The sequence below is a fragment of the Capricornis sumatraensis genome, chromosome 1 (genome assembly GCF_032405125.1).
Source record: "Capricornis sumatraensis isolate serow.1 chromosome 1, serow.2, whole genome shotgun sequence".
Taxonomy (NCBI): domain Eukaryota; kingdom Metazoa; phylum Chordata; class Mammalia; order Artiodactyla; family Bovidae; genus Capricornis; species Capricornis sumatraensis.
In genome coordinates, this window is record NC_091069.1 from 65,295,353 (window position 1) to 65,317,562 (window position 22,210).

The window sequence follows — 22,210 nt, forward strand, 5'->3', positions numbered from 1 at the left end:
CAAAGTCTTGTGCATGTGGCCTGCACTTTTGCCTTTTCCCCTGCATTCTAAATGAAAGATAAGAAGTATTTCCAAAGTAGGCACACAAAAGGATTCCTGAACATCCACAGAGCCCTGTCCCTATGCCAGCCCTCCCCTGTCCCTTAGAAGACCGGTGGCTCTGCAGCTCCACACTGCTTGATATGACTCTGAGGAGAAGGGTGTTTTCCCAGATCCATTTAATTTGTTGGTGTGTATATATGCATGTGTATATATAGAACCGGCCTCACAAACGCATTCACAGCTACAGAGACTAAGCACCAGCTTCTGGTTAGCATAAGGATGCTACACCCTCACAAGGATGCAGGGCTGAGAAGAAAACAATCCCAGGGATGGTCGGAAAGTGTATACTGAGCAGAGAGACCCGAGAACCTTTGGGAAGAAGAGGTCTCTAGGAGTAGAAAAATCACAATTATTATCTGGAGTCACGTTCTAAACCGGCAGTCAGATGTTTCCAGCAAAGTAATAGTTCCAAATCTCTGTAATTCAAAAACAGAAAAACTAGCCTTAGAATCTGTATCTTCCCCCATCCACCAGTGGGACAGGAGAAGCTTTGTGTGTGGTGGGAGGGGACAGAGGGCAGGGGGCAGGTGGAGAGGTTTTCTCAGCACGTCCGAGGGAAGAAGAAAAGGGAAAGGCAGAAGGAAGATGGAGGGGGGGCCCAAAAGGAAAGAGAGAGAGGGAGGGATCAGGGTGCAAACTGACTGGGGGACATGACAACGAGGAGAGGGAGGAGAGGGAGGAGTCTGAGAAGGCTTTAAGATCAACTGTATGAGAAGGCTAATTCAGTCAAAATCAGTTCAGGAGAAGTGGCTCCAGTGATTTTTCTCCCCCATATTGAATTGATTGCCTTCTGATTGAATTCATCAAATTAACTAGTTATTTTTTTAATGATGTATGAAATGTGAGAAAACAAACGGATAATCTCACTTGCAAATACACAGATCCACGTAATCTATATGCTCTGATTTGAACACATTAACAAATTGGCCAGTATAACATCACATACATAAAGACAAGACAAACATATGCATGCGTACAGTTATGTGAGGGGCAAGAATGAATTTTTTCAGTGTCATTGCTGTTTCCCAACATATTCACAAGCATACTGTACAGTATGTTTGTGAACTAAGTATCTCAAAAATTGTCTTTTTGGAAAGCAGTTTATCCCTGATGGAGAAAGTATGCTGCATAAATGCACCAGCATCATTTATCAGCACCATTTTTTAAAAGTCAGGTTCACCACCCCTAATGCACTTCTGTCAAAGTCAGGACATGAGACTAAAAACCATAATGTCACCAATATCATTTGGATTTATTATTAAATATGAGATTCTGGTAGATGCTTTTTACATGGCTTTTGAGTCCACCAAGCAATAACTCCTTTTTTATAAACATAAGGATATGAATTATTAAAAAATTAAAGACATTTAGAATAATGGTCCTCTATACACAAAGTATTTATTTCAACTTTCATCATTCATAGTTTATTGCATTGATTTTTTTTTTCATCAGTTTACTTAGTATTAGGCTTCCACTGAACTCATCAATAAGAAATGAATTTTGGTAACTTTCAAATCCACTATATTATTTTTCCTTTTATTTGTAGTGAATTTTTCTTCTCTCAGTGGTATTACTGCAATAAGACAGTCATTATTTCTTTATGTTTTCCCTTCTTTCTTTAGTATTTCATTTCCCTTTACAGCACATCTTGTGATCACAAAGAAAACAGAGACACTTATTTCTTTTAACAGTTGAAATTGCTGCAAGTGATTTAGCTGTCATTTAATTTGATTCCTCTCTTCTGTCTGTGGAGAAATATGTTTAATGTACTGGAAATTATGTTAATAAGAAAAAGCATTATCTCATTTAATGAAATAAATATACAAATATTTCAAAATAAAATAAAGAGGCAATCTTCACTGAGAAAAATGTCTCTTATGGTTTGCATAAAATAATAAACAAATGGGAAAAATTATGAATACATTGAAACACTGACAAAAATGATGCCTACATTCAAAAGGAGAGGGGAAGTTCAGTAACTGAATTAGCCACAATTTAATCAAATATTTGTTGTTAAACTTCAGGCACATATGAAGGATCAAATTATTAATTTTATATTCCTGATTACTCTAAGAAAGATCATTTTATTTCTCTGGAATGGACACTGAATTTTTGAAAAGTTTTCTTTATATTTTTTTCTCTTCTATTTCAGTTGGTCTTTCAGTGATTGCTACTGCTTGAATTAATAATTATCAGCAACTCATTGAAAATGTGACCGAACCCATGTAACTATAAGAAAGGTTAGAATTCCTTTGATTTTGCTAATCAAAACAAAGTCAATGAACTCGTTCCAAAGCTTTTATATATTAAAATTTATCTAACGCACAAAAAGGTTAAATAAATATTGTTAGTGATTTGAGTGAAACTTGAAGCAATTATGCGATAAAAGCATGACCACAGTAACAGAAACACATAATTAGCAGTTTAATTACTGGCATGAAGACAAGCTAAAGATGTCAATAAAAAAATTTTTTAGTGACAAGCTGATTTTATTCTCTTTACTGCAATTTGTGAAATATTCACCACCTGATGAGTAAAACCTTTTTCATACAAACTACCTAACCTTCCACAAACTGAAATACTCAATATAAAATATTTCTGATTTCATTTCATTGCATAGTGAGTCATTATATTTTTCCCATTTAGATTAGCACTTTCTCTTCTCTGAAAATACAATATTTCCAGTCAGCAAGTAAAGAGCATTATGTTTTTTTAAAATGAGTTAAAGTAGCAGGTGTTCTTTGTTTCAATTTCATTTTTTTCCAGCTTCAATAATATGTTTGACAGAAATGCTTTCTTGTGTATGACATTCCAAATATTCTATCTTTTCTCATCTCCAAGTTTCAGCTGAGAAACACACATAAACCATGGATTGTTTTAAAAGGAGATAAATTGTCAACTATAGTAGGAATAGTCAGGCTAATTAGACATTCCTCTAGGGCTCACAATTTCTTTTTCTCCCCATCTCTGTATTTAGAGTTATGGTGTGAGGTAAAGGAGAAAAATGAGTAAGTTTAGTTTACTGTGATATGGTCCACTTGTATTTTTTTTAGCACCATCCCAAGTTTTAGATTTTTAAAGCCTGAACTACTTATCTTAAAGTGTTCAATGAATGCTTACTACCTCATATGTCATTGGTATTTTACCAGTAGCAGAAAACAGATATTTCAAGATAGAACCATATTGAATGAAGTTTGCCATCTTGTGATAAAAAGTGGATCATTTTGGCTGGTATTCAATAGCCACTTGTACAAGCCCAGTGCATGGAGTGAGATCATGAAAGTCAGGATTGCTAAGAAGTGTTTTCTATAAAAATCCTTAGGGCATGATGGAATACACTTAAAAAACAATAAACTCTAGCCATCATGAACAGAATAAATAATCATTCCTAATACCGCTGCCTTTTATAATTAGCCTACTGATTCTAATCATCTTGGCATATAGTTTCAATCAGCTATCTTAACTAAATATTCCAGTTTTGAAAGAAGGGTATACAATACTAACTCAAAGAAAGATTCTAAGGAAATTGAAAATGTTTTTAAAAGCACATTTTATTTGGCTATAATTTGATAAATGTGAACAGTGCAAGTATTTGGGAGATTACTTTTTTGGGACTTCTTCCCTAATATATCAGTTACTAGAACCATTCATTTCTTAAACACATAGTTGGATTAGAGGTCCCTTGCATCCATAAAAGGTTCCATTTTCTGTGAGCTTTTCATCACTATTCATTATATATCACAATCAGCTTCTAAGTTTCTGTTTGAACTATAGACCTAAACTTACTTAGATTTTTCAACTGTAATCATTCAGGCTTAAAACTCTCTTGCTTTCTACACTTTTGTGGTCCAGATACAAGTTATCATTATCGAGCATGTTAATTTACAAACCTCCAGGGAACTCCTTGTGTCAGCCATTGTAGAGGATGGTCAAGCAATGGTACCTGCCTTTGGAAAGCTTACAGGCTAGTAAAGAAGATGGTGTGTCAAAGGTAACATTGCATCATAATTCCAGTGTAGTTATGATAAATACCAAACAGTTGACACAATAAATACAAGAAAGTTCATAAGACAGAGGGAACACAGTAGTCTTTATGGGTAGATTCCTTTATTAAGTGAGTACTATGGGCAAGTGGGCAAGAGGGGCTTCCCAGATGGCACAGCAGTAAAGAATCTGCCCACCAATTCAGGAGACATGGGTTTGATCCTGGGTTGAAAGACCCCCTGGAAAAGGAAATGGCAACCTACTCCAGTATTTTTGCCTGGAAAATGGACAGAGGAGCCTGGCGGCATTGCAAAGAGCTGGACACGACTGAACAACTGAGCATGAACGCACTATAAAGCTTTAAAATGCAAAATCACACTTCAGTTTATGAACCAAAAAGCCCCATGTAGAGGTGAATAGTCAAACATGAGAAATAACTCACCCAAAGAAAAATGTATTCGAATGGGGACTCTACAGTTCTGCTGACTCAAAATTCTAGGTTTAAGTAAGAAAGCATTGGAGATGAGATGAGCAAGGAAGTATATCAGGTAGAGAGGAAAGGAAGGATTCATGAAACATGTGCAGGACAAGGTGGATTATTTTTCCAGGGAGAGTAGCAAGAGCCATGAGACAAAGACTGGAAATAAAAAAGATGGGAATAATAGAAAATTGCGAGTGTGTTCTCTGGGCAGCGAGGAGCCTGAGATGGTTTCTGAAGAGAAGGCTAGCACGGTGAACACAAAGTAAAGCAGGGATTGGAAAGGTAAGAGACAAAAAGCAGAAGATGGATGCTGTTGTTACTCCACCCAGACCTCTGTCCCCCGGGGGCAGCCCTCCCCCAACTGCTGGGAGTATTAGCGGCTCAAGAGCCTCAGCTGCCCTCTTTTCTGCAGAATTGTCCTCAGCCTTCAGGATCCACTTTACCAGAGAGGTTTGAACCTCCTCCCTTCCAACCCATACAAAGACTGCCTGACATGGGGAAAAGCCAGCTCCTTTGAAGCGAGGGACATCAACTCTGTGGGGTAAGTTGAAGCTACCCTCTAGCTGAAGCCACTTGCCCTGTGCCACTTCCTCACTCCTGTCTCCTCCTCAGTGCTTCCTGGTCTTGAACTCTGCTGCTAGGAAATCTGACCCAAGATTTCAAGGTACCACTGTCTTCCTCTCTCTTAACGGAAGGATGACTCCTGCTGCTAACAGATAAGTGACAGCAACTTCACCCAGTCTCACCCATAAAACAATCAGTGCACAGGAAAAGTAACCAGGACACACACGGAGGCCACCTAAATGCGATTTTTGGGCTTCTTGGCCTTGATTGTTCAAAGAATAAAATCTGTATGGCATTGATGGGGGTAGTTTATAATTTGACCACAGTAGTATGCATGGGAGATACAAAGAAGCCTTCACCTGGCATGGATGTGGGAAAAAAAGAAAAAACAGAATTCTCTCTTATTATATGAATAGTAACCTACCACCAATTCAGACTTTCCCTTCTAAACCCATCAGAGTGTCACAGCTTAACCAATCATTAACTCCCATTTTTCATCCAACAGGAAATATCCCTGCTGACTGCAAGAAACCAACTCAAATGTACATCTGTGTAAGTTGTGAAATGAAGAAGAAAAAAGAAAACTGTATATTATTGAGAAACCAACAAACTTTCAGGTTTCTTTTCAAAATATAATCGGATCCTACTGCACTCCAACATAAATACCATGGTGTCTTGTATTCTTACAAAAAGCATTGATATTCTCCATTGTTTATGTCTAGGTGAGATTCTCTGAGTCTTCTCTCTAAAATCCCCTGGTGCTACTTAGTATGATGACTACTTGCCACAAAAAGAAAACTTTTCTTCAATAACTTTCAGAGCACAAATTTTAAGACACTTCACAATAGTGTGATACAGAAGAAGGCGGAGGAGAGAGAGAGAGGGATGACCTTGGGGAGAATATGAAGATATCAGGCTCAAACCACAAACCTTCATGAGTTAATATGGCTTTAATTTTTTTTCCTAATCAACATCCTTTCATTTTCATGAGTAATTTTTAAAAAATAATTTGTATTTAATGTTCAATCTTTCTTGCTCTTTCCCTATAAAGATAACTACCTAATAGCTCATCTTCCCTTCCTCAGAACAAATATCCTTTTTGTGCAATGGGATTGAATGATTATTTGCAAAAATTAATAGAGATGGCAAAGTGAATGGGCAAATGCAACAACAGTGTTTTCAACTTTGAAAATAGTTTAACCCAGGGAGCCTGGTGAATATAGTTTCTGGGCCTCATCCCAGGAATCTTGGATTCAGTAGATTTGAGGACAGGCCAGGAATCTCAGTGTTCTTGCCTGGAGCATCCCAGGGACAGGGAAGCCTGGTGGACTGCCATCTATGGGGTCACACAGAGTCAGACACGACTGAAGCAACTTAGGAGCAGCACCAGCAGGAATCTCTGTTTAGGAAGTACTCTAGGTAATTCTGTTGCAGGTGTCTGCAGACCAGACCTTGAAACCATCAGTTCTGGTGAACACTAGTCTTTGAACTATTTTTGTATGTTGTTTATAATCTCCCATCTACTAAATCTTTTGTCTAGCCTAGACAACTAGATTATGGTAGGCTTGACTGTTCCTAACTTATATATAAGTTATCACCCAATTCCTTGATTTAAAACCATAATGCCTACCTTGAAAGGTACTCCTATATGAGGGGAAAACATCACCACTCAGAATAAAAGTCAACTCCTCAGCACTGATGTTACTGTCCTTGAAATACAGCCACCAGCTGCCTTTACATAGACAGGGACCCTGTAGGCATTCCCTGGTGGCTCGGATGGTAAAGAATCCGCCTGCAGTGCAAGAGACACAGGAGATGTGGGCTCAATCCCTGGGTTGGGAAGATCCCCTGGAGAAGGAAATGGCAACCCACTCCAGTATTCTTGCCTGGGAAATCCCACAGACAGGGGAGACAGGCAGGTTACAGTGCATGGGGTCACAGTCAAACATGACTGAGCAATTAACACATCCATTAAATCATACCATCTGGAGATGAGACTTGGATCTCAGATAAGTTTTGAGAATGGACTCTCACTCTTTATTCATCTAAAAATGGAGTAACCTTTGCCTAAATGCACAGCTCCGTCGTTTAGTCGCTAAGTCATGTCCAACTCTTTTGTGACCCCATGGACTCTAGCCTGCCAGGCTCCTCTGTCCCTGGCTTTTCCCAGGCAAGAATAATGGAATGGGTTGCCATTCTCTTCTCCAGAGGATCTTCTCAACCCAGGGACTGAACTCCTGTCTCCTGTATTGGCAGGAGGATTCTTTACTGCTAAGCCACCAGGGAAGCCTGAATACAAAATTAGCTAAGTGTAAACTATAAATTTGCTGTTGACTTATTTTCCCTCAGAAAAAGATAATTCACTTCCATCTGGGACAAGGTAATCCCTCTTAGCATCACACATATTTGTGCACCAACAGAGATGAGCCCAAACTCAATTTCTCTAATTTCTGGCACTTTCTTAAAATAAATATTTGGGGCCACTAAAATGAACCCCAATAGTAATAGTGAAGATAAAAATAAAAGAGGCAGACCCCAAGACATTTAAATATAAATAAAAATTAATGTTAGATCATTCTCCAAAACATTGTTTATCTCCAGAGCAAGCAAAATGAAGCCAATACACAGAAGAAAGCTTGCATGTTGGGGGGTTGTGTAGAAAGAGGTGCCAGGGAGAAAGGTGCTTTTTTTTTAAATTGAATGTAACCCAACAAAGACTTGGCAGACTACATATTTAAAAGGTTAGGAATGCTTGCAGAAATTGATTCATTCACACTGTTGTGAATCATTTAGCACACACTTCAGAGAGAGTTTAGCATCTTAGTCTCTGCCTCCCACTTCCTAAGAAAGGCTGTTAATCAAAATGAAGACTCCTAGATGCAGCCTTGGGAATGGGGCAAAGAGATGAGTAGGAAGGAGTACCACGTGGAATGACTTTTCTCCTGTAACGGTATGGTTTTTCCCTACTCTGACCCTGAAAGGTTTAATGCAATAGCATCCCATAAATTAATACATGGATTCTCAGACTGGGGTCGTTAGTACAGTTACATAAAAACAAGTTTGATATTTAGGGAATGCTTTTGAATGTCTAAGTCTCAAAGTACCCATTTCACTTAGATGTAGCTTTTTCTTCCAAATTGAAAGATTATAGAGTAAAGGGGCATATTACTATAAATTATCTAAATGAAATGATGTAAAAGCATCTGTATTTGTAAAAATCTTGTCATGATCATAAAAGAAAATTAAACCTCATTCTTGAAAGAAAAAAAAAAATTGTACACGCCATTTAACTGCACTTTTAAGAATAATAAATCTACCAATTTATCGGACTGTAGGTCAGGACATTAGAAATAAGCCATGTAAAAGCTGAATTTTACACATGCACACGTACACACAACTAACAATGTAATAAGGTCAATAAAATTTGCTAGATTTCTTTTATTTTGAAAGTGCCAGTAAATTTACTAGTACTTTTAAAAGAAAAGATGATGAATTACCAGTAAAGTAAAATATGCAGGTGATAAATTATTAATGATTCAGGTCAACTCATTGGAAAAGCCCCTGTTTTTGGAAAGCGTGAAGGCAAAAGGAGAAAGGGGTGGCAGAGAATGAAATGGTGAGATAGAATCACTGACTCAATGGACATGAATCTGAGCAAAGCCTAGGAGATAGTGAAGGACAGAGAAGCCTGGTGTGCAGCAATCCATGGGGTCCACAAAGAGTCAGACACAACTTAGCAATACCACCACCAAGGGTTGATAAATGATGGTTAAATAATTATGTAATTAATAACATTTAATAAGAAATGTGCTCAAATTTCAATAACAAAAAAACACAGTAAAGAAAAAATACACAAAATAAATATGTATTTACTTTCTACAGACGAAAATGTGCAGGTTTCTAAAACCAAAGTAAGATGATGAAGAGCAGTGGATAGGATTGGGAGGAGTCTCTCCCACAAAGAATCCCTCATTCACTAGACCAAGACCACTAAGCACAAAGTAAAACTCATGACGCGTGCGCTCAGTTGCTCAGTCATGTCTGACTCTTTGCTACCCTATGGATTGTAGCCTGCCAGACTCCTCTGTCCATTGGATTCTCCAGGCAAGAATACTGGAGTGGGTTGCCATGCCCTTCTCCAGGGGAACATTCTTGGACATGTCCCTATTCCCCAAAAGGCCTTCTCCCACAATTACTGCAATACAATATTAAGCTGTAATGACATCATATTCACCCAGGAAAAATAGTACTAGAAAGTGAAAAAGGAGGAGGAATTCATTTCTCAAGTAGCTGTGATAATTGAGATACCCAAATAATCCCAGGAATAGCTCATTTAAAGGTCACTTACATCTAGTTTTAAGATGCATAAAATACCTATTGCAATCCATTTTAATCTATCCCTTTGGTAGACAAAAACAAAAGTAATGAGAGACAAATTTATAGTTTCAGCATTTGGCCTAAAAGCAGAAAGTCTGATCCTTAACTGTTTATATTAAAACACTTTTTTCATGCCTTCAGTATGTCAATAAGTAATATTTTTAATTCAAGTCTCATAGCCACCCTATTCCTATCACCATCTTATAGATGATGATGAGGGCAGAGAGTGGCTGAGTCCCTTGTCTGGCTTTGTGAGTTTGTGTCCTGTCTCACTGGTTCTCGTTCTAAATCAAAGGCAAGGGAAAGCCCCTCAGTGCAGTCGTGGTTTTCATATTCATAACTCTTGGTCAGAGCTACTGCTCTCAAGCCTTGGCCAAGCACCTTATTCTCTGTGTAAGTAGGTTACAAAAAGGAATTTCATACCACGGATTCTCTTTCCTTCCGTGTATATAATGAATTTTCACTTGTTTAAGAACAGCCATTTGTGACTAGAGTTGTGGATGCTAAAAGGGGGTTCCTATATAGATGAGGGTGATCTTGTGTTGCTGTTGCTGTCCAGTCACTAATAACGTATATGTTGTTTATTTTTAAACAATATATGCATTGTTTAAATAACATATGTGATGTTATATGTTGTTTAATTTTTAACTGTGGTTCTCAACCCTGGCTGCACAATTGGAATCACCTTGGGAGCTTTAAAAAAAATCCTTGCCCAGGCTTCTTCCCCAAGGATACGGAGTTAATGGGGTGGGGTGGGGCCCAGGCACTGGTTGTTTTTGTTTTCGTTTTTTTTTTTCAAAAGCTCCCCAGGTGACTCTAATGTGCAGCCAGGGTTGAGACCTACTGATTTTATAGCCTTGGTACTACAGCTAAGGTATAACTACAGGATGAGGCAGGAGAGCTGATTTCCAACCTATGGTAGATAATGGATTTACACTCAGAGGCAAGTGGATCTTAGTTTGTGACTAAGAAAATGGGAATAACAGTGTCTTACATACCAAAGCTAAAGAATTAAATTAGAAGCTTTTCTTCTTATCCTCTCCAGATGTGGTTGACCTGAAGCTTAAAACACGTGTTTAAGTATCTCAGAGAACAGGAAGAGCAGCGTGAAAACCAAAAAAAAAAAAAGATACTATTCTCACCAATTCTTTAAAAAAAAAAAATCATCAACACTCTCCATTTATACAGAGGGAATGTATCAGATAAATACATGTTAAAAGCTAGCTTTGAAAAAATTTTGAATTGCATTTTCTCAACATCTCATTTCAAATTTCCATGTACTTTTATATAATTTAAGATCCTCAGAGGCAATGAAGTATTGTTATAAGATGGATGGATTCATCTTCCAACATATTAAGATAATGACACTGCCCATATTCAGGCTTCAACCTTTACCTGAGAAATCTCTGCTAGGGAAAAAAAAAAATCCCAACCCTGAGAGACATGTGTCAAAACTTAATCATTCCACTTCAGTAAGAAGTTACCTCCAAATGATAGCAGACCACCATTTTCTTTTAATTTTTAAAGAAAAGCATTCCAAATAGAAATGACATTTCAAAAGCATTTTAACTGCACCGAAACTTTCCAGGTTCCCAGTCACAGCACCGTGTTAATAGCAGCATCGTGAATGCCTTCAAGTAAAACCAGTAGGGCAGATATTTCATTAAAATCTTAGATTCCTTTTTAACTCTGGTGGTAGGATTGGGTGACATGATAATTACGTTATAGAGAGATTTATTACATTTTGATATCAGGCAACATCTCTTGGCCTACATCCGTATCTGTGATATACCTGAGGTTTTCACAGAGAGCAAGCCTGGTACAAGAGTGATGACGAGCTCAAACACAATACTTGACCTAAATACATTATGTAGCACCAGGTATCTGTTAAATAGGTCAGCCTGGGCTCTTAAAAGTTATGCAAAACTTATTTCTGCCACACGGGAGATATGACACTAGTCAAGCTGTATAAAAATCAGCTTTTTAGGCAGGAAGAAAATGCTTCTCATCACTAGATGCGGGGGAGACTCTTTTGCCATACATAAAATGTCTTAAATACTATACTATGCTTGTCATATGTCTTTAGGACACAGAAAGCAATAAAAACAATGAGGCTGATGAAATGCCAGGATTCATTTAAGTGGATGAGAATTCTTTGAGCACTGCTATAGAAACTCTTACTCGTCCTGTAAAAGCAAATGAGATTTCTAAGGTGCACAGGTCTCAGCTACCAAACCTAAGCGATGGCGATTGTCACAGGATGCAGACCTGGCTGATTGCTTTCGGCAGTGAAGAAACGTGGTTCCAGCTCATGGGGCTAACGTGACTCCACCTCTACCTCCACTCCTACTTGGGACAAAGTTATCTTGTTCCTTCTCAGTGTGGCTTCATTCTTTGCCTTAGGTGTGCAGGCTGTTAGGTTTAAAACATCAAATAAATTGAAGTTTTGCAAAACTTTTTCTGGGCTTCCCTGGTGGTTCAGTGGTAAAGAATCTACCTGCAATGCAGAAGACACAGGTTCAATCCTTGGATCAGGAAGATCCCCTGGAGAGGGAAATGGCAACCCACTCCAGTATTCTTGCCTGGAAAGTCTCATGGACAGAGACGCCTGACGGGCTATGGTCCATGGGGTCACAAGTGTCAGAGCAAAAGAGTCGGACATGACTTAGCAACTAAACAATAACACGATACTCTTTCCCTGCTCAAATCAGGAATTTTTATGGGGCTAAGGTTTCTGCATGAGCCCTAGATGCTAAAAACATAACCAGTTATTCTCAAGGCATCATCTCAGGGATCAGTAGCATAAAATAGCAACTGGGAAATTGTTAGAAATGCCAATTACAATTCACCCTGCAGAGATCCACTGAAGCAGAAATTCTAGGGGAGGGGTGCAGGGCTTTGTGCTTTAACTGGCCCTCCAGTTTGAGAAGCCCTGAACTAAGCTATCACTAAGCTTGAGAGTGGATCTAACAGTTCCACCATGACAAATAAACTCTTAATAATACTTACAACTAAGGACAAGAATCAAGGTAAACCAAAGAACAGCCTGAAACCTCATATTAGCCATCAACCTCTTCCTCCAAATAAACTTTTTATAAACAAGGGGCAAGTACAATGTTTATACAACAGGCCTCAAACCCTTTCCAACTTGAACTTGAAAACTCTCATGGAACGTTTCTGCTTCTGGAATATGAATTAAAGCAGAAGACTTGTTCAGAAGAAATGAGATGTAAGGAAAGCAAAAACAACTACTCCAACTGCTCATGCTACAGTTTACCACTTAGGAACTGAAAAAACAGAGTTTAATAAGGAAGTTAATTAACAGCAAATTGCTATTTGTGGGCTTAAAAAAACCCCACACATTTCTTGAAGACTAACCCTTCTTAGGTAAGCACTGGGAAATATAATTCTCCAAATCCCCATACATTTATGAACAAAATAATATATACTAAGTTTGGTGGCTTGGTCCTGATCAGTAGCTCTGACATGCTAAAATAAAATTAGATGCTTCAGATTTCTCACTGAAGGACTGAATTTTTACCTCTCACCTCATTACCCTCCACACACTCTTAGTGGGTTTAGTTTAATGTATTTGAGTTCCATTTCTAAGAAAGCAAATTCTTATGATTTTTACATGATTGAAAAACATTCATTAAGGAGACAGGAAATGAAGTGTATACAAATGTGAAGCCAGCTAATAAAATACAGTTCTTTAAAGAAGAAAAAAAATCCTATCTGTTCCTGGTAACCCAATAAAAACAAAACTCAGAGCAAAACAGATCACAACTGCTCAGCTGAACTGTAATACACTCTGGGAAACCGCATCCACCTTTCCTCGTCCACCTGCTTGCCAACAGTGAAGCGGCAGCAAAATCTGCGGGAGGAAATTCAAAGGCAAAAAGTAAACAAGCATCTTCAATTTGCATTATCACACTGGACTCTCAACCAGGCTTTTACTACGAGCTTCTTGCTGATAGACTGAACTTCACAGAGGTTAGGCACATACTGCAGGTAGCTTTTGAGTCAAATTCAGTTCCTCTGGGACAAGTGATTATTTTCTTCTTTCTCTGACCTAGTGAATGCGGCGATGCTCCACAGATACAGTATTTCTGCCCTAAAGGCATTTATGTCGCACCACCTCACCTCCTAATGCTCATAATAACGCTAGGGAAAGGGACAAAAATAAGTCTGCCCTGAGTTTGCATATCGAAAACCAAATACATACGACGCTGCTGCTGCTTTTATCACTTCGTTATTTCATCATTATTCACCACAGTTCTTGCCTTCATTTGCAGAGTTTGGGTTTTAATGTAATGGCCATTCAATAAAAATGTTGCTTTTAAGGGTTTGCATATCATCCCATTTTCTCTTCAACCCTTCAGCAACCATATGGCAAGCAATCAGGTCTGCAATCACTAGGTCCATATTATGTAGAGCATGATTTCGGCATTATGCTATTACCCATCTGTTTCTGTAGAAAAAGACATGAACCCGTGCATAAGAGGTCAGTAGTTTCATTGCACACCGTATTCCAGAAATCTATCTCTGTTCACTTGAGATCACTTTTGTGATTTACTCTAGTCTCCAGGCCAGACTTTCTCTCCCTCGCTCCTCTTTTTTTTTTTTTTTAAAGAAATACAGACAATCAGCACAATTTGTCTGTCTGCCTATTGTATAAAATTATTTGCAACTGTCAGGGGAGGCACTTAAACTTTCTTACTTAAGGATATTTATCCAGAGATTCTGCACTTAAAAAAAAAAATGTGGGCGGTGAAGAGAGGAGAAATCAATCACACCTGATTTTACATTTTTAACTGTCTGCACAATAAAGATGACAGAATCTTCAGGCAGAAGCAGACACAGAGGTAGAGGGAAAGTTCAGGCTTCCGCCCCCAATTTGAGGGCTCTTAGCACCAACCTAGACTAACCAATTCTTCTGGGCTTCCAGGAAAAATGCTATATATAAATCTATGTATCTGCTTCTATTTTCTTTCCTGTATATATGCCTGCCCTGTGGGTTCACAAACATGATCTCTGAATAGCAGACTCAATTTGAGTGCTGAATGTTAATTCAGTGGAATGCTTATTTGGGTATTTCATAAACAGAGCACTGATAATGAACTTCAGATGCAATCAATTATGCCTGCAAACAGACCCGAAGCTTGGAATTCCATGTACTGTAAGAACCCAATGACTCTGTTAGGTAAAACTTATTCTAAAATACATCCTCTGTCTTCTACACTGTTTCAAACTATTATTGGCTTGAAATTGATTTAGGAAGCAGGACAGAAACACACCAAATGGGCATGAAGCCTGAGGCATGGAATCTTTTGCAGAATCTACTAGGGGCCATCAGAAGTATATCAGAGCAAATGTGCTTTTCTGTCCCATCTACTGGTTCCCCAAACCAGCTGGGGAAGTTTAAAAAATTCTGATACCTGGGTCCAAACCCCAGAGATTCTAACTTAATCTGGGGTGTGGCATGGGCTTTTGGATTTTTAAAAGCTCCCCCCGGTGTTTGTACTGTGCAGCCCAGATTGAGAAGATCTTGTCCAATAAGATAATTAAATAAAAATTATCTTATTTCATTTCATCATTAACAAATAAAATGAGAGAGTAGGGTGTCAATACTACAAAAATTAAGGAAAACTGAAAAACATTCAAGGTATAACAAGGCAAAACATGACAAGTTGAAAACCATCAATTATAAAATACGTATTATTCAACAGTGGAAATAACAATAGTTGTCAGACTTCTATATAGATTTGGTTTACAGTTGTATTTACAACTTTCAAGAAACCTGAACATCATGAAACATGCATTAACAATGTTAATACTGGAACTTTAGTAAAATACTGACATTTAATGAAAATTCTACAATGAAAATAGAAGATCATTACAATGTAATATAAAAAAATAAAGCCAAATTACTCAGTATTTATTATGTGGTGGTGGTGGTTTAGTCACTAAGTCATGTCTGACTCTTGCAGCCCCATGGACGATAGCTGCCAGGCTCCTCTGTCCACGGGGACACATTAGTAATTATTCACATGAAAAGTATACAGGAAAACGCTGTATATCCTTTACTCAGATCACATATGTGATCTTAAATTCATAGTTTTGATGTGTGTTGCATTATTATTATTTTGTGCATTGTATTATTAATATTTTGAAATTAGTATTCTTTAAGGGTCAATACTAGAGAAAACAAAATTGAATTATTTACAGGTTTAAAAAAGGATAGTTTCAATTACATTAATGTTCAACACAATTGGCTACCAGCAAAAACAAAAAACAAAAAACAAAACACTAAAATGAAGACTGATTCCCAAAACTTAACTTACAAAACTGAGTTGGAAATATACGGATATAAGGAAAGTAGATCTGTATTGAGGTTGTTGAGATTCTGAAAAATCCTCTGTCTACCTGAAAAACAACTGCCTTGCAAACAAGAAAAACAAACAAATAAATAAGAAATAGGTAGATAAGAGAAAACTAACACTTTCTGATCTGGAAAGTCAGAAAGTACTTAATAAGAAAATTCTCATTTCTCCTCCTCCTATCTCTCAACACCACCTCCTTCACCAATCTCCTTTTTTCTCCAAAGCCCTCAAGCTTTTCAACCTTAATGCCCTCTCCATACCCCAAAATCTATCACAAACATCTCATTCATCCAAAGAGTGAATGCAGAAAAATAGTGAAAACAATGACGTTGCTCAATCTATATTTAGTTTAGACCCAAATGCTTAAATGAATGGAAGTTTCATGGCAATGTTCAAGTATTAAGATGGATGGGATTGCAACTGGGCACAGTACTTGGTAGTCTAACTCCCTCTTCCCATGGCCATGGCCACAGCCACTCATAAGAACACATCTTTATGCAGGAGAGAGAACCACTTGTAGGACTCTAATCTGGTTGGTGGATGGACCCCCTTTTTTACAATGAAAATGGCGGACTCTGATGGTGGCATCCAACCTCTGTGGGTTGGACATAAAGACACCATGGGACTTGATCCATAGAGATTAATTAGTGGGTACGAACAAAGCTAGTGGAGGTGAGGAATTCCAGTGGAGCTATTTCAAATCCTGAAAGATGATGGCTGTGAAAGTGTTGCACTCAATATGCCAGCAAATTTGGAAAACTCAGCAGTGGCCGCAGGACTAGAAAAGGTCAGTTTTCATTACAATCCCAAAGAAAGGCAATGCCAAAGAATGCTCAAACTACTACACAATTGCACTCATTTCACACGCTAGTAAAGTAATGCTCAAAATTCTCCAAGCCAGGCTTCAACTATATGTGAACTGTGAACTTCCTGATGTTCAAGCTGGTTTTAGAAAAGGCAGAGAAACCAGAGATCAAATTGCCAACATCCGCTGGATCATGGAAAAAGCAAGAGAGTTCCAGAAAAACATGTATTTCTGCTTTATTGACTATGCCAACGCCTTTGACTGTGTGGATCACAATAAACTGTGGAAAATTCTGAGAGAGATGGGAATACCAGCCCACCTGACCTGCCTCTTGAGAAATCTGTATGCAGGTCAGGAAGCAATAGTTAGAACTGGACATGGAACAACAGATTGGTTCCAAATAGGAAAAGGAGTGCATCAAGGCTGTATATTGTCACCCTGCTTATTTAACTTCTATGCAGAGTACAGCATGAGAAACGCTGGACTGGAAGAAACACAAGCTGGAATCAAGATTGCCGGGAGAAATATCAATAACCTCAGATATGCAGATGACACCACCCTTATGGCAGAAAGTGAAGAGGAGCTAAAGAGCCTCTTGATGAAAGTGAAGAGGAGAGTGAAAAAGTTGGCTTAAAGCTCACCATTTGGAAAACGAAGATCATGGCATCCAGTCCCATCACTCCATGGGAAATAGATGGGGAAACAGTGGAAACAGTGTCAGACTTTATTTTGGGGGGCTCCAAAATCACTGGAGATGACGACTGCAGCCATTAAATTAAAAGACGCTTACTCCTTGGAAGAAAAGTTATGACCAACCTAGATAGTATATTCAAAAGTAGAGACATTACTTTGCCGACTAAGGTCCGTCTAGTCAAGGCTGTAATTTTTCCTGTGGTCATGTATGGATGTGAGAGTTGGACTGTGAAGAAGGCTGAGCACCGAAGAATTGATGCTTTTGAACTGTGGTGTTGGAGAAGACTCTTGAGAGTCCCTTGGACTGCAAGGAGATCCAACCAGTCCATTCTGAAGGAGATCAGCCCTGGGGTTTCTTTGGAAGGAATGATGCTAAAGCTGAAACTCCAGTACTTTGGTCACCTCATGCAAAGAGTTGACTCATTGGAAAAGACTTTGATGCTAGGAGGGATTGGGGGCAGGAGGAGAAGGGGACGACAGAGGATGAGATGGCTGGATGGCATCACGGACTCGATGGACATGAGTCTGAGTGAACTCTGGGAGTTGGTGATGGACAGGGAGGCCTGGCGTGCTGGGATTCATGGGGTCGCAAAGAGTCGGACACAACTGAGCGACTGAACTGACTGAACTGAACTGAACTGTACACAACTATATGTCTGAATTTGTTCAACTTTGCATTCACTCATTTCTTTACGTATGGCTTTTAACATTTTCATTCCTTGATCATATCCTCTCTCTTAGAACTCACCTTTCAAGGCTCATGCCTCAGTGCTCAAACTAACTGAATTAGGGTTTGGTTAACAGGATGTGAGCAACCCACTTGGCTTAGTGGTATAGAAAAGTCATAGTTCATCATTTCTTACATTACACAGAATATAAACAATATATGTTGACTGATTAGATGTTGATACAATAGTCCTTCCATTCAGTTCAGTCACTCAGTTTTCCAACTCTTTGCGACGCCATGAACTGCAGCACACCAGGCCTCCCTGTCCATCACCAACTCCCGGAGTTTACCCAAACTCATATCCATTGAGTCGGTGATGCCATTCAACCATCTCATCCTCTGTCATCCCCTTCTCCTCCTTCCTTCAATCCTTCTGAGCATCAGGATCTTTACAAATGAGTCAGCTCTTCACATCAGGTGGCCAAAGTATTGGAGTCTCAGCTTCAACATCTGTCCTTCCAATGAATACTCAGGACAGATTTCCTTTAGGATGGACTGGTGATCTCCTTGCAGTCCAAGGGACTCTCAAAAGTCTTTTCCAACACCACAGTTCAAAAGCACCAATTCTTCGGCGCTCAGCTTTCTTTATAGTCCAACTCTCACATCCATACATGACCACTGGAAAAACCATGGCCTTGACTAGATGGACCTTTGTTGGCAAAGAAATATCTCTGCTTTTTTGAACAACATTATTCATTACCAAAAACCTTTTCCAAAGATGATTTGAACTGAGTTAAAATATTATATATATTTTGTATATATACAATAAGATTTAAATGGTCTTAAGTATTGTAAGAAAGAAAAGGGAAATATTCTGGTTGTGAAGGTTAAAATAGTTTCCATGATTGTCACAAAATTTGGCCCTGTGCTCCCTGGCAGTTAAGGAAAGAAAGAAACATGGTAATTTATATAAGCTTTATCATCACAAAGACAGGGACATGGCAGTTCTTCAAATTAGGTGAAGATGTCCCTGGCACTAAATTTTTGGAAATTCAATGATCTTTTTTATTGCGAAAGAAGACATGGACACTGCGTCTCTGTGCATGGAGTTTGTGTACCTCCTTCCCTCGTGACTTCTTTTTCTTATCATATTTTCCCTTTACCTTTATTTCTAATCATACCAATATTTGTTGTTACTATTATTATTCTCTTTAAAGTACTATATTACACATATTTTGTAGGCTGCCTTAATCTTTTTGGCAACAATGCAGAGTATAGAAAGTAAATAAACAGCTTTTAATGAAGAAGGATTGATCATAAGGTTTGGAATCCAGTACACCTCGTCTGAGATTCCTGGTAATTTCTGAGATTACCAGATTCCTGGTAATTTCAGATTCCTGAGAACCACCATGATCTAAGTTCACCCTAGAGATATAATAGTCTCAGGATTAGACTCCAAGGCATTGCTTTTCAAACTTTAATGTGCATGTTCATCCCTTGTTAAAAACAAGGATTCTGAAGTTAGGTCTGAGATTCTGCATTAATAACAACCTCCAAGAAGGTGCTAATGCTACTAGACTGTCGACAAAACCCTGAATAGCAAGAATGGATAGTAATGACCGCGTCTGCACTCTCTATTCAAGACACAAGTATTCTATATTGCTAATTGGAAGTCAACAAGCATGGGAAGGAAACCAAGTGGGCAGCTCGCAGAATTTCATTTCATTGAGAAAACTGTGGAACCTAGCCATATTGTCTCTGTGTGCTGGTGGACCAATTACCTGTGAATGCTTCTGGCTATACATTTAAAGGTTCTGAATCTCAAATCTCATACATATTTAGTCTGCCTAATTGCTAACTGGTTTTAGCTGTTTGCAAATTTTGTCTCTGGTCAATTCAGATAGTAAGCATCTTGAAAGCAAGCACTAGTTTTATCCATTTTTGTTAGTCTCTACATCTCTCAGCCAGTAGTAGTTACAAGTGTTTCAGAAATATGAGTTGGTTGTAAATGAATAGTCAGCAACTAAAATGCAAGGATATGGTTCTAGCTCTGGTGACTCCCAAAGAATATTCAGGTTTGAAAATCATTAAAGCCTTTAGACGTCAAAACGTGTTAAGAACAGAAGCTATGTAAAACAGGCAGCACATAGTTGACAAAAACCACATCATATTTGAATTTCATGATCTATGAATCCTGCTTTATAAGTCGTCCATTCATTCATGAATTCATTAAATATTTACTGAGCATCTCATTGCTTACTGTCTGTTGAAGTTGATAGAAATAAAGCTGACACATAATTAAAATTCAAAAAGAACAGGATAAACTAAAAGGATTGTGTTAGTCTGGGTTCTCTGAGAAACAGATGCTGAGACAGGATAATAGGAGAGGCTGGGAGAGCCCTTAGACCAGGATGCACTCTGAACATGAGGGAAAATAAGCTTCCTAGAATAGCCTTCTAGGAAGGCTTAGCAAACTGCAGGGGAGCCCTAGTGCCAAAACTGAATGTCAGAGGAGATCCAAGTGCCCCAGGAACACCATGTGAGTAAATATAAAGAATGCTCTAATTTGACACTCACACAAAACATAGTGAGAATATGGTCATCAGATCATGAAACATGTCTGGAATAGTAAATATATTCAATAAAACCACATGTACCTCAATGTAAGGGGAATATTAACATTCACATGCTATATGTTAATAGATCCCTCTGTTCAGTCAAATTATATTATTTGAAATTCATGATACTGTTTCTGCTGCTGTTACTGCTGCTAAGTCACTTCAGTCGTATCCGACTCTGTGCAACCCCATCGATGGAAGTCCACCAGGCTCCCCCGTTCCTGGGATTCTCCAGGCAAGAACAATGGAGTAGGTTGCCATTTCCTTCTCCAATGCATGAAAGTGAAAGGTGAAAGTGAAGTTGATCAGTGGTGTCCGACACTTTGCGACTCCATGGACTGCAGCCTACCCGGCTCCTCCGTCCGTGGGATTTTCTAGGCAAGAGTACTGGAGTGGGGTGCCATTCCCTTCTCTGATACTGTTTCTAGATGAGCCTATTTCAGACAGGATCCTATTTTTAGGTATTATAGGTATCTAGCAAAATAAAACACATCATAGCCTGCCAGGCTCCTCTGTCCTTGGAATTCTCCAGGCAAGAATACTGGAGTGAGTAGCCATTCCCTTCTCAAGGGGGTCTTCTCGACCCAGGCATCGAACCTGAGTCTCATAAATGGCAGGCAGATTTTTTACTGTCTAAGGCACCAGGGAAGCCCCAAACACACACACACACACACACACACACACACACACACACACACACACACACCTTAAATCAAGTTAACTACTTAATTCCAAATCTTTGTTTTACTTGATTTATTATTTAAACTATAAGGTTGATTATACTTGTGTTTATCTTATAGAGGTGTTACTTTACTTGTATTTGCATATGCTTTAAATTGTCTAATGTAATTTTTATGAATCTCAAATAGACTCAAAACTGAAACAATTTAAGATGAGTATCACTTTACTCACTATTTTAAAAATTAGAAACACAGTTGTTTATTATTTTCTTTATACATATCTACCACTGTCAACCATTGAGTCAGGGTGAATTTGAGAATAGTATTTACTTCATACCTTTAAAATAAAATCAATGCATTACATTGATTATAAAATCTCCTTGTTAGTTGGTATCCGGCAAAAATTGGTAGTTTTATTTTTCTATTTATTCCAAAAGTCTTTGTACATGAGTCAATATTCTACTTTTTTGGCAAAAATAATACACAATTCCACACTATCTGATCACTATTTCCCAGTTCAGTATTAAATGCACTAGGGGAAAATTTAAGTTCAATTTGTTATAACAATCAAATTTTATAATCCATTTCATTCGGTTGCCTGCATTGCCATTCTCTGGCCAGTCATGAATCAGCTTCCCTAGCGTATAGATAAGATTGCCCAGTTTGATGTTCAAAAGACACCGGATGAGCACATTTTCGGTCCCTTGGATTGTCCATTCTCATCCCCAAGGAGGAACATGGCAGGTTAGGAGGGCACTGTCATAGCTAAACTGTTTGATCCCTGCTGCTGTTTCCCAAAGATATAGAAATAAAAGATGCCTGTGGCTCCTCTATTATTCCATTTTGTCTTGTTTTA